Genomic DNA, 12,235 nt, shown 5'->3' with positions numbered 1-12,235 from the left:
GTGAAAGGAGCCTAAGGTGTTTCCTGGGTGTGGCCGCAAGCTTGATATAAACCTGTGGCTTGCTGGCTGGGGGCAGTGCTTCTACTGCCTTTGTTGGATTAGGACCTTGCTCCTAGCTCTTTGTCATCCGAGGGCCATCCTAGTTGTCATCAATGTCATCCTGGTGTCTCCTTCCTAATTTTCTGCGAAATATATATATATATATATAAAAAAAGAAAAACAATGGCGGCACCGGAAGAACAATACAGAAAGGGTGCTATGTCCAGGGATGTAGCAGCTTACCCCGTCAATAGTGGATGAAAAACGGACAGCACTCCAGGTAAAAGTAGATGGTGTTTATTCACCCATGTGGATGGCAACGTTTCAGCTCATACAAGAGCCTTTGTCAAGCAATGAACACAATACAAAAGGGGGTTTATATAGGCCAACCCCTATGACATCACAATGTGATCAATTATCAGCCAAATACAATAAAGTGCAAATAGTGCATATGTGATACATAAAAGCATAAGTATATCAGTGTACAATATATCAATAATCAGTGGTATATGTCCAATACATTATAAAATCAATGCGTGAACGCAATAAAGTGCATAAAGGTAAATTGACAAATCAATAAACATCAGGTGTATCCTGGAATATATAATGAGTGGGAAGGACAAAACGATGCTGCCAAAGGGAGGAGGAGCAATGACATACCCGATGTCGCTCGATGCCACACATGTCGATAGCCGCCACGTCCGGCGTTCAGGTGGATACAATGCGCAGGCGCCAAGTCGCGTGAGGAATAAGATGTAACTTCCTCAAGTGACGTAACCGGCGCATGCGCATGAGTTTCAAAAGCTGTGTCGGCCATCTTGAAAGTGGTAAAAACCACATATGGGAAGAAACGCAAGCAATAAACCGCAACAAGAACGCGATATAGTGTGATCTCCTCACAAATCACAGTGGGAGCATGCGCAGAATGACACTACTTAAATCAAACAGAAAAAAGGTAACTAGTGATGATCACTGTGTGTGCGCATAGCCTGACAATGAACAGAGTAGCGCAAAACGGAAACAGTGCCGTTCACCTAATTGTGTATCCATAAGGAACAGAGAGAAACAAGTGCATAAGAAAATGCAACAGGCTTCCCCAAGTGAGCCATCTGAAGCAATACACCCAGCAGCAATCATGCTGCGGGCATGCCACAAAAAAGCCCACGGTTCCCCATGGACACACATGTCATGTAGGACACACAGTATACAACGCAATATACCAATTTTATAAGAATCTGAAAAAAGTATAACCACAGCAAAAAACAAAAACTCTATAAAAACAAGTAGGCAAATACGGAGCATCTCGGGTACGTCTCGCTTCTCCAACCTGCAGCATCATTCTTGTCTGTGTATAAAAGAAGAAAAGAGGAATAAATATAAGAAACTGGCTTAATGGTGTTCAAAATACACTAAATACCCTCAAGAAATAGACACATATCGCATATATAACAATTGTGGGGCAAACTACTCCACTAAACATATAACCCCGGGTTGTAATCCGCATTGAGACCATTAGGTCTCAAGCTGTTGAGGGTATAAATCCAAAAGAGTTCTCTTTTTCTCAGGATCAACACCCTGTTACCCCCACGTCTGGGCATGGGAATGTGGTCAATGACCCAACATTTGAGATCTCTTTCGGAGTGTTGAAGCTCCGAAAAATGTTTGGCAACAGGGAGGTCCTTTCTTTTTTTGCGTATTGACAATCGATGATTGTTCAACCGCGTTCTGAGATCCGTCGACGTTTCACCAACATATAATAATTTACACGGACAGATCAAAACGTAAATTACAAAGTTTGAATTGCATGTTAGGTGAAATCGGATAGGGTAAGAAACTCCAGTGGTAGGATGGACAAAGGTAGAACCCCTACCCATGTATTTGCAATCAATGCAACACAAGCAAGGGAAACTACCCTTGCCATGTGTAGTTAAAGAAGTTTGAACAGACTTGGACCTAGGCCCAATGTCCGCTCTGACAAGTTGATCACGTAGATTCCTAGATCGACAGAAAGAGAAGAGGGGAGGGGATCTAAATTCTACGATCTCACTGTGACACCCACCCAGAATACCCCAATGACGCTTGATAATGCGATTAATGGCCTCACTTTGCTCCGTATATTTGGAGATGAAGGGTATCCGACTGACGGACCTATCGGACACCCTCCTCTCCAAAGTGCTGCTCCTGTCTACACCACGGACCTTTTGTATGTGAGACTCCAGGAGCTGGGTGGGATACCCCCTATTCTGAAATTTCTTGGACATGTTGTCCAAGGCCAGATCAACCTGTTCAGGTTCAGAAACAATGCGTTTAACTCTAAGAAATTGAGAAAAAGGCAAACTTTTAAGCATACTCCGGGGATGCCCACTGTTAAAACAAAGAAGGGTGTTTCTATCCGTGGGCTTGGTGTATAACCGTGTATGTAGCTTGCCCTGATTGAAAATGACCGTGGTATCCAGGAACTGCAATTCAGTCTCAGAATGTACCAAGGTGAATTGAAGGTCCCTATTGACACTGTTGAGAAATAGATGAAAATCATCAAGTTGGGCAACACTACCTGTCCATATGAGGAAGATGTCATCGATGTATCTCCACCACCGCAGCAAATGGCTGCGGTGGTGTGATACAAGGACGACATCCTCCTCAAAGCACCTCATAAAGATATTCGCATACGTAGGTGCTACGTTAGATCCCATAGCCACGCCCCTTTGTTGTTGAAAAAACGTGTCCTGGAAAAGGAAATAGTTGTATCTTAAGATGATCTGTAGTAGATCAATGATAAACTGTCTAGCCGCCATGGAATAAGATGAAGAACCTAACATACGTTCAATGGCACCAATACCCAAATCATGATCAATCGAGGTATATAATGAGGTGACATCGAAAGATGCCAGGTGGACCTCATGGACACCAGTAAAATCAATATTATCCAGCCTACACAGGAAATCAGTCGTATCCTGTATATACGACTCCGCCCCTGTAGCAAAATCATGCAAGACCTTATCAAGGAAGATGGAAATGCAACTAAAGATGGAGTCCGAACCGGACACAATCGGGCGTCCGGGTGGATCAACAAGCGACTTGTGCACTTTAGGAAGAATATATAAAACAGGTGTGACCGGATGGTCAACAGTAAGAAAAGTGCACAAGTCCTCATCAATAGTGCCAGCCAATCTGGCCTCAGCCAAACATTCCTTGATAAGTCTAGCTATGCCAAATTTGGGGTCAGCCTGAAGGACCGAATAAACATCCTTGTCATCCAGCTGACGTAGAATCTCACTGATATATTTACTGGTGTCCATGACGACGACAGCGCCACCCTTATCCGCAGGTTTAATTGTCAAAGAAGGGTCCTGTCTGAGTTGGTCAAGTGCTTCAATCTCCACCTTAGAGACATTAGGATGTTTAAAAACATGATCCTTACAACTCAATTTATGCACGTTAATGTCAGCAGTGACAGCAGAAATAAATGCATCAACAGAGGCCTCATTGACAATGGGGGAAAAATGGCTCTTAATGGACAGATCGAGGCGTCTCAGGGAGAACTCGCTAGCCTGAGGCGCCGCGATCCGTGCCCTAGTGTTGAACCATACTTTTAACTTGATTCTACGAAAAAATGCAGATAAATCAGAGTCCAGATCAAACCAGTTAGGGGAAGAAATGGGACAGAAAGAAAGTCCTCTATTAAGAACACTCACTTGTGCTGGGGTGAGCATCCTACTGGATAAGTTGATAACAGTCATAAGTTGATAACAGTCACTTCCTCTTGTTCACCTGGATAAGTTGATAACAGTCACTTCCTCTTGGGTGGCTGAGCACAGATTTTTTACTCATATGCTGTGAATATTGTCCATTGACATTTCACTATGACGGACATTGATTTCCCATGTGGCTCTATGTACTCCCAGGAGGAGACCGATCGCATATTGCATGACATTGGGGGAGATGCTGCTTTTTTGAACACCCCCTCTATTCATGAGCTCAAAAAGAAGTTCGAGTTCCTGTCCAAAAAGACGGCTTCACTACGGCTACACATGACCACGCTTGGTGAATATTTCAAAATGCAGAGAATTCCACGTGGCATGCGGTCCAACTTGAGACCTAATTTATTCTCACATAATGCATCATTTTGCAAGAAGTTTGAAATGCTATCCAATCGGTATTCACTTGATTTTATCCTGCTAAATATCCAGTATTTGCAACAGGAATTATCCACCATTGCCAATGATACGGCTGAGATTGACCTCACATTACGGTCATCCTTGTCCAGTGAGGAATATGTATTATTCAGCGACAACGTATTGGCTCATGTGGCACGTACTAAAACCGAATTGGAGGAAGGCAAAAGATCTAAATGGAATCGTGACTCCGATGACTACAAAAAGGATGCGGTGTATACTTGGCAGGCTGACACCATGAATTCCAATTTCAAAGATCCAAGAAAGAGAAAAAGGAATACACCAGCTACTGTTGCAGCGTCTACTCTTTTTTTAGGGAACAATATGGACACACAAAGGAAAAACGTGGTAGGACCAGGAGAGGAGGTCGCAGACACCGTAGAACCAACCGTGTCCAGAATCAACAAAACCAGAGCTCAGACCAGCAAATCTCTGGTGAACAAGAGGAAGTGACTGTTATCAACTTATCCAGTAGGATGCTCACCCCAGCACAAGTGAGTGTTCTTAATAGAGGACTTTCTTTCTGTCCCATTTCTTCCCCTAACTGGTTTGATCTGGACTCTGATTTATCTGCATTTTTTCGTAGAATCAAGTTAAAAGTATGGTTCAACACTAGGGCACGGATCGCGGCGCCTCAGGCTAGCGAGTTCTCCCTGAGACGCCTCGATCTGTCCATTAAGAGCCATTTTTCCCCCATTGTCAATGAGGCCTCTGTTGATGCATTTATTTCTGCTGTCACTGCTGACATTAACGTGCATAAATTGAGTTGTAAGGATCATGTTTTTAAACATCCTAATGTCTCTAAGGTGGAGATTGAAGCACTTGACCAACTCAGACAGGACCCTTCTTTGACAATTAAACCTGCGGATAAGGGTGGCGCTGTCGTCGTCATGGACACCAGTAAATATATCAGTGAGATTCTACGTCAGCTGGATGACAAGGATGTTTATTCGGTCCTTCAGGCTGACCCCAAATTTGGCATAGCTAGACTTATCAAGGAATGTTTGGCTGAGGCCAGATTGGCTGGCACTATTGATGAGGACTTGTGCACTTTTCTTACTGTTGACCATCCGGTCACACCTGTTTTATATATTCTTCCTAAAGTGCACAAGTCGCTTGTTGATCCACCCGGACGCCCGATTGTGTCCGGTTCGGACTCCATCTTTAGTTGCATTTCCATCTTCCTTGATAAGGTCTTGCATGATTTTGCTACAGGGGCGGAGTCGTATATACAGGATACGACTGATTTCCTGTGTAGGCTGGATAATATTGATTTTACTGGTGTCCATGAGGTCCACCTGGCATCTTTCGATGTCACCTCATTATATACCTCGATTGATCATGATTTGGGTATTGGTGCCATTGAACGTATGTTAGGTTCTTCATCTTATTCCATGGCGGCTAGACAGTTTATCATTGATCTACTACAGATCATCTTAAGATACAACTATTTCCTTTTCCAGGACACGTTTTTTCAACAACAAAGGGGCGTGGCTATGGGATCTAACGTAGCACCTACGTATGCGAATATCTTTATGAGGTGCTTTGAGGAGGATGTCGTCCTTGTATCACACCACCGCAGCCATTTGCTGCGGTGGTGGAGATACATCGATGACATCTTCCTCATATGGACAGGTAGTGTTGCCCAACTTGATGATTTTCATCTATTTCTCAACAGTGTCAATAGGGACCTTCAATTCACCTTGGTACATTCTGAGACTGAATTGCAGTTCCTGGATACCACGGTCATTTTCAATCAGGGCAAGCTACATACACGGTTATACACCAAGCCCACGGATAGAAACACCCTTCTTTGTTTTAACAGTGGGCATCCCCGGAGTATGCTTAAAAGTTTGCCTTTTTCTCAATTTCTTAGAGTTAAACGCATTGTTTCTGAACCTGAACAGGTTGATCTGGCCTTGGACAACATGTCCAAGAAATTTCAGAATAGGGGGTATCCCACCCAGCTCCTGGAGTCTCACATACAAAAGGTCCGTGGTGTAGACAGGAGCAGCACTTTGGAGAGGAGGGTGTCCGATAGGTCCGTCAGTCGGATACCCTTCATCTCCAAATATACGGAGCAAAGTGAGGCCATTAATCGCATTATCAAGCGTCATTGGGGTATTCTGGGTGGGTGTCACAGTGAGATCGTAGAATTTAGATCCCCTCCCCTCTTCTCTTTCTGTCGATCTAGGAATCTACGTGATCAACTTGTCAGAGCGGACATTGGGCCTAGGTCCAAGTCTGTTCAAACTTCTTTAACTACACATGGCAAGGGTAGTTTCCCTTGCTTGTGTTGCATTGATTGCAAATACATGGGTAGGGGTTCTACCTTTGTCCATCCTACCACTGGAGTTTCTTACCCTATCCGATTTCACCTAACATGCAATTCAAACTTTGTAATTTACGTTTTGATCTGTCCGTGTAAATTATTATATGTTGGTGAAACGTCGACGGATCTCAGAACGCGGTTGAACAATCATCGATTGTCAATACGCAAAAAAAGAAAGGACCTCCCTGTTGCCAAACATTTTTCGGAGCTTCAACACTCCGAAAGAGATCTCAAATGTTGGGTCATTGACCACATTCCCATGCCCAGACGTGGGGGTAACAGGGTGTTGATCCTGAGAAAAAGAGAGCTCTTTTGGATTTATACCCTCAACAGCTTGAGACCTAATGGTCTCAATGCGGATTACAACCCGGGGTTATATGTTTAGTGGAGTAGTTTGCCCCACAATTGTTATATATGCGATATGTGTCTATTTCTTGAGGGTATTTAGTGTATTTTGAACACCATTAAGCCAGTTTCTTATATTTATTCCTCTTTTCTTCTTTTATACACAGACAAGAATGATGCTGCAGGTTGGAGAAGCGAGACGTACCCGAGATGCTCCGTATTTGCCTACTTGTTTTTATAGAGTTTTTGTTTTTTGCTGTGGTTATACTTTTTTCAGATTCTTATAAAATTGGTATATTGCGTTGTATACTGTGTGTCCTACATGACATGTGTGTCCATGGGGAACCGTGGGCTTTTTTGTGGCATGCCCGCAGCATGATTGCTGCTGGGTGTATTGCTTCAGATGGCTCACTTGGGGAAGCCTGTTGCATTTTCTTATGCACTTGTTTCTCTCTGTTCCTTATGGATACACAATTAGGTGAACGGCACTGTTTCCGTTTTGCGCTACTCTGTTCATTGTCAGGCTATGCGCACACACAGTGATCATCACTAGTTACCTTTTTTCTGTTTGATTTAAGTAGTGTCATTCTGCGCATGCTCCCACTGTGATTTGTGAGGAGATCACACTATATCGCGTTCTTGTTGCGGTTTATTGCTTGCGTTTCTTCCCATATGTGGTTTTTACCACTTTCAAGATGGCCGACACAGCTTTTGAAACTCATGCGCATGCGCCGGTTACGTCACTTGAGGAAGTTACATCTTATTCCTCACGCGACTTGGCGCCTGCGCATTGTATCCACCTGAACGCCGGACGTGGCGGCTATCGACATGTGTGGCATCGAGCGACATCGGGTATGTCATTGCTCCTCCTCCCTTTGGCAGCATCGTTTTGTCCTTCCCACTCATTATATATTCCAGGATACACCTGATGTTTATTGATTTGTCAATTTACCTTTATGCACTTTATTGCGTTCACGCATTGATTTTATAATGTATTGGACATATACCACTGATTTATTGATATATTGTACACTGATATACTTATGCTTTTATGTATCACATATGCACTATTTGCACTTTATTGTATTTGGCTGATAATTGATCACATTGTGATGTCATAGGGGTTGGCCTATATAAACCCCCTTTTGTATTGTGTTCATTGCTTGACAAAGGCTCTTGTATGAGCTGAAACGTTGCCATCCACATGGGTGAATAAACACCATCTACTTTTACCTGGAGTGCTGTCCGTTTTTCATCCACTATATATATATATATATATATTTTCTTTTTTGGGGGGGGGGGGGGGGCGGGGTGGCAGTGGATCTTGGGTGAGTTCCCACACTTTTTTCCCAGGACTTGACCCCTGGAGTGGTCCCGCAGTCTGGGCGGCAGAACTGACTAGTCCTACTTTAATACACAGACATTTAGATTCATACATTTTCTACACTGGCACAAATGCGTTGCCAGTGACCAACTGTCTGTGCTAAGTCCTACGTGTAACCGTCGCAAGTGCATGAGGAACTGCAGATGTGGCGGCAAGGTCCAAGAGGTGGGAGATCCGGGGGGCCCGTAATTTTTTTTTGCCCAGTGGGGCCCAGTCATTTCTAGCTACGCCCCTGCCCCTAGGCCAGGGACCGTCAGGGTCAGCAGGATCCAGGTTCCAGTGCATGAGCCCTCCCACCTTCAGTGTTCGCTCATGCGGTCAGGAGATCAGGGTCAGAATTAGGGACGCTGTAGGAGGTGACCTGCTCCCTTATTCCTCCTCCTAGCCTTGTTGCTTTCAAGTTGCCTCCTCATTGTACGGTGGGGAGTTTCCCCCACTCCCCACCGTGACACCACATTATCAACACCTGAGGCAAGAGGTGTGGACATTACCAGAAACAACACAGACGCCTAATGATCCAAAAGGAAAACCTGTCAGATCAAACCACATGTTGCCAGTCTCGCCAATCTCCTGCCACCTCTTGCGGGAACGTCCATGACAGTCAACTTCGATTCGCTCATCTCTAGTGATGAGTATTATAGGCTAGACAATGCTCCTCTTGGTTTCTGGAAAAAATAAATGCAAATTTTTCTAGGTATGCTATGTAAGGGTGGTTCATATCACTGTTTAGTTTTCTGTTCTTCAGATGCTCTATTTTGTCCGTGTTCACGCATTATCACGCCCATTATAATCTAGGGGTCCTTGAAAACCATGGATGGCATCCATGTTGCATCCGTGTGTCACAGATCATTAGGAAGATCATTAGGAATGATTTTTCAGCTGTGCAGGGTCAGTGAAACACGGATGACACACAGACAGCAAAAAAAGGACACATGGATCCTTCACGGACAGCTTCACGGATGCATCACTGACCACTTTCTCATGGATTTGAGCATGGACATGTGAATGAGGCTTAACTCTTCCTCCTTTGCTCAACTATTCTCTTTGAAAGAGCATTTTCTTCATGGCATGTTTCCCCCATAGAGAAGGTTTTTTCAAAATGCCTGAAAAACGCCAAAATTTATAGCATGCCGTGTTTTTGAAAAGAAGCAAGAAAGACAGAAAACTTCACCTAATTGACAAAAATGACAGTAGTTTTATAAACACCTGTGTGTCCTGTATTTCATATTTTCCATAGACCTTCAGACCTTCAGCTAACCTCTGGAGCAAAAAATAAATAAAAATGCAGGTGAAAAAAAGCAAAAGTGCAGAAAAATGCCACCAAAAAAGTGTGAAAGCACACTACCAGTAAAAAGTTTAAATTTTGGTCTGGACTAGACTTGATCGAACGGAGCTTCGAATCATACTGTAGATCCGAAGTCGATTTGTTCAAAAACTTAAATTTGAATGCTGTCTCTGTACAGCATTCAAATGTATTAGCTACACGTACGCGAAATTCGTACTGGCTGAAGTCTCGCGAGACTTCAATAAATTCCTATCTGCGTTAAGGGTAATTTCACACTAGTGTTAAAGTTTTCTGGTATTGAGTTCCGTCACAGGGGCTCAATACCGGAAAAAACGCTTTCGTTTTATCGTAATGCATTATGAATAGAAAGCAATCCGTTCAGTATGCATCAGGATGTCTTCAGTTCAGTCATTTTTTACGGTATTTGGCCAGAGAAAATACTGCAGCATGATGTATTTTCTTCGGCCGAAATTCCTGAACACTTGCCGGCATTAATTTCCATTGAAATGTATTAATGCCAGATCCGGTACCAAGTGTTCCGGAAAAACGGATCTGGTTTCCCGGTTTGTGCATGCGCAGACCTTTAAAAATGCAAAAAAATAAAATACTGGATAACACCGGAGAGACGGATCTGGTATTTCAATGTATTTGTCAGACGGATCCGCATCCGGATCCAGAAACAAATGCTATCCGCTTGCATACGGATTTCCGGAATCAGGCAGGCAGTTCCGGCAACGGAACTGCCTGCCGGAATCCTCTAGCGCAAGTGTGAAAGTACCCTAAAATAGGAATCCGAAGTCGGGTTTGGTACCGGCTGGTACCTTGGTACCAAACCTGACTTTGGATTCCTAATTTAAAATGTTTTTAAAGCCGCAGATAGGAATACCGAATTAAATCTCCAAAGTCTTGCAAGACTTTGGCCTGTACGAATTTTGCCATACATTTTCATGCGGTACGGAGACAGATTTAAAAGTGAAGTTGTTGAACAAATCGACTTGGGATCTATGATCCGAAGCTAGATTCACTCAAGACTACTCTGGACTAAACTGCACCCAACATGCGGCACAATTTCTATGACCGCTAATTTTTGTAAACTAAATAAAGAACTCAGAATGTAAAAAATATACATTATAGTTTGGAATAGAAAACTGCATTTTTCCCATGAGCTACAGAGCTTCTAACTATTTTGGATGAGAATTATGCATAGACAAAATTTCAGATGCAGTCACACATTTTGTAGTTTGCAAATTTGAACAGTCTGGCTCTGCACGTTTTCTCTGTGGAAGTTTTGTCTGTTTCTGTAGAGAAAGTGGGAACAGTAGATGCCAACTGGAACAGAATTCCTGACGCTTTCTCCAGAGTATATCACACTGACAGTTCCAATCCTGTGTCTAGTACAGTCATTCTCCATTTTCATTTCACTCCCCTCTGCTTTTCTTTTTTGTTATCTGAGCCAAAAGAAACAGGAGGGAGTATGGGAAAGTTGAAGTTCTTGATCTTTCTCACTGTGTATTAGACACTTTTTGAGTCTGTGCAGCTGAGATGGAAAAATGTTCTCTTTTAAATCATGTACAAATATAAACCCTCACTTTTAATTGTAAAATAGAGGCACATAGGCTTAGAAGGAAGGCAAGAAATATATTGCTGCAGAATGCCTGCCTTCAGAATGCAGTTACTATATTAGGGCTCCCGACCGTTGTTGTTTTGCGGTCCATTTTTCACTGATCCGTTATTCCGTATCTGAGTTTTTTTTTTCTCTGATTTAAGTCCTCTTACGTTCTGTTATTGCACAAAACATATCCGTATGGTTTCCGGATGGTTTGCGGATCGTATACAGAAAAAGTAACTTATTAATCACCAAACACATGAGCAATATGGGCTGGGCATAGCATTTCTACAGTATGGATCCGCCAATATGGATGACATACAGATGTGTTCCGTGCGTGTTCAGTATTTTTTGCGGACCCATTGACTTGAATGGGGCCTCGGACCATGATTTGCGGACAATAATAACACATGCACTACTTTTTTGCGAAACGGCCATGTAGATAAACGGAAATGGAATGCACACGGAGTAACTTCTGTATTTTCTACAGCCCTATTGAAGTGAATGGTTCCGCAAAAAACCCAGAATGGAAGCGGAAAGAAAATACGTTCGTGTGCATGAGTCCTTACACTGAGTCGTACCTGTCCTTTATATTTTCTTTTCTTTTGTGATCCACTCATGATTTTGTTTTCAAGACTGCACCAAAAAACCTGACTGTGTGGCTACACCTTCATACTTTCTGTTAACCACTTTCCGACCGCCCATTGACTATAAACATCCTGGGCGATCAGGTTTATATCTGAATTGACGTTTTACAATGTCCATTGAGAGATGGCAGCTGCTCGCTGATCGTGCAGCTGCTGTGCCAGGGGCCCGCTGTCAGTGACAGCAATGCACCCCAGAGAGAAGGCAGGGACCATTCCTGGGTGTTCATGCCTTCTAGATCGCTGTATACACAGCACTGAACGAGAGCTGTCTAAAGAGCAAGGAAGTGATGTGCCGCTTCCTGTCCCGACCCAGTGGTAGGGTGGCCAGACGTCTGGCTGAGCCGGGGGGAAGGAGGACACATGCCCCACGGGCCGGTATGTCCAGGGCCACTGCGGCTCCTGAACTTAATTATATCTGCTTC

This window comes from Bufo bufo, chromosome 4, assembly GCF_905171765.1.
Source record: "Bufo bufo chromosome 4, aBufBuf1.1, whole genome shotgun sequence".
In the NCBI taxonomy this organism is placed as follows: Eukaryota; Metazoa; Chordata; class Amphibia; order Anura; family Bufonidae; genus Bufo; species Bufo bufo.
Note: the sequence above shows the minus strand (reverse complement) of the source record.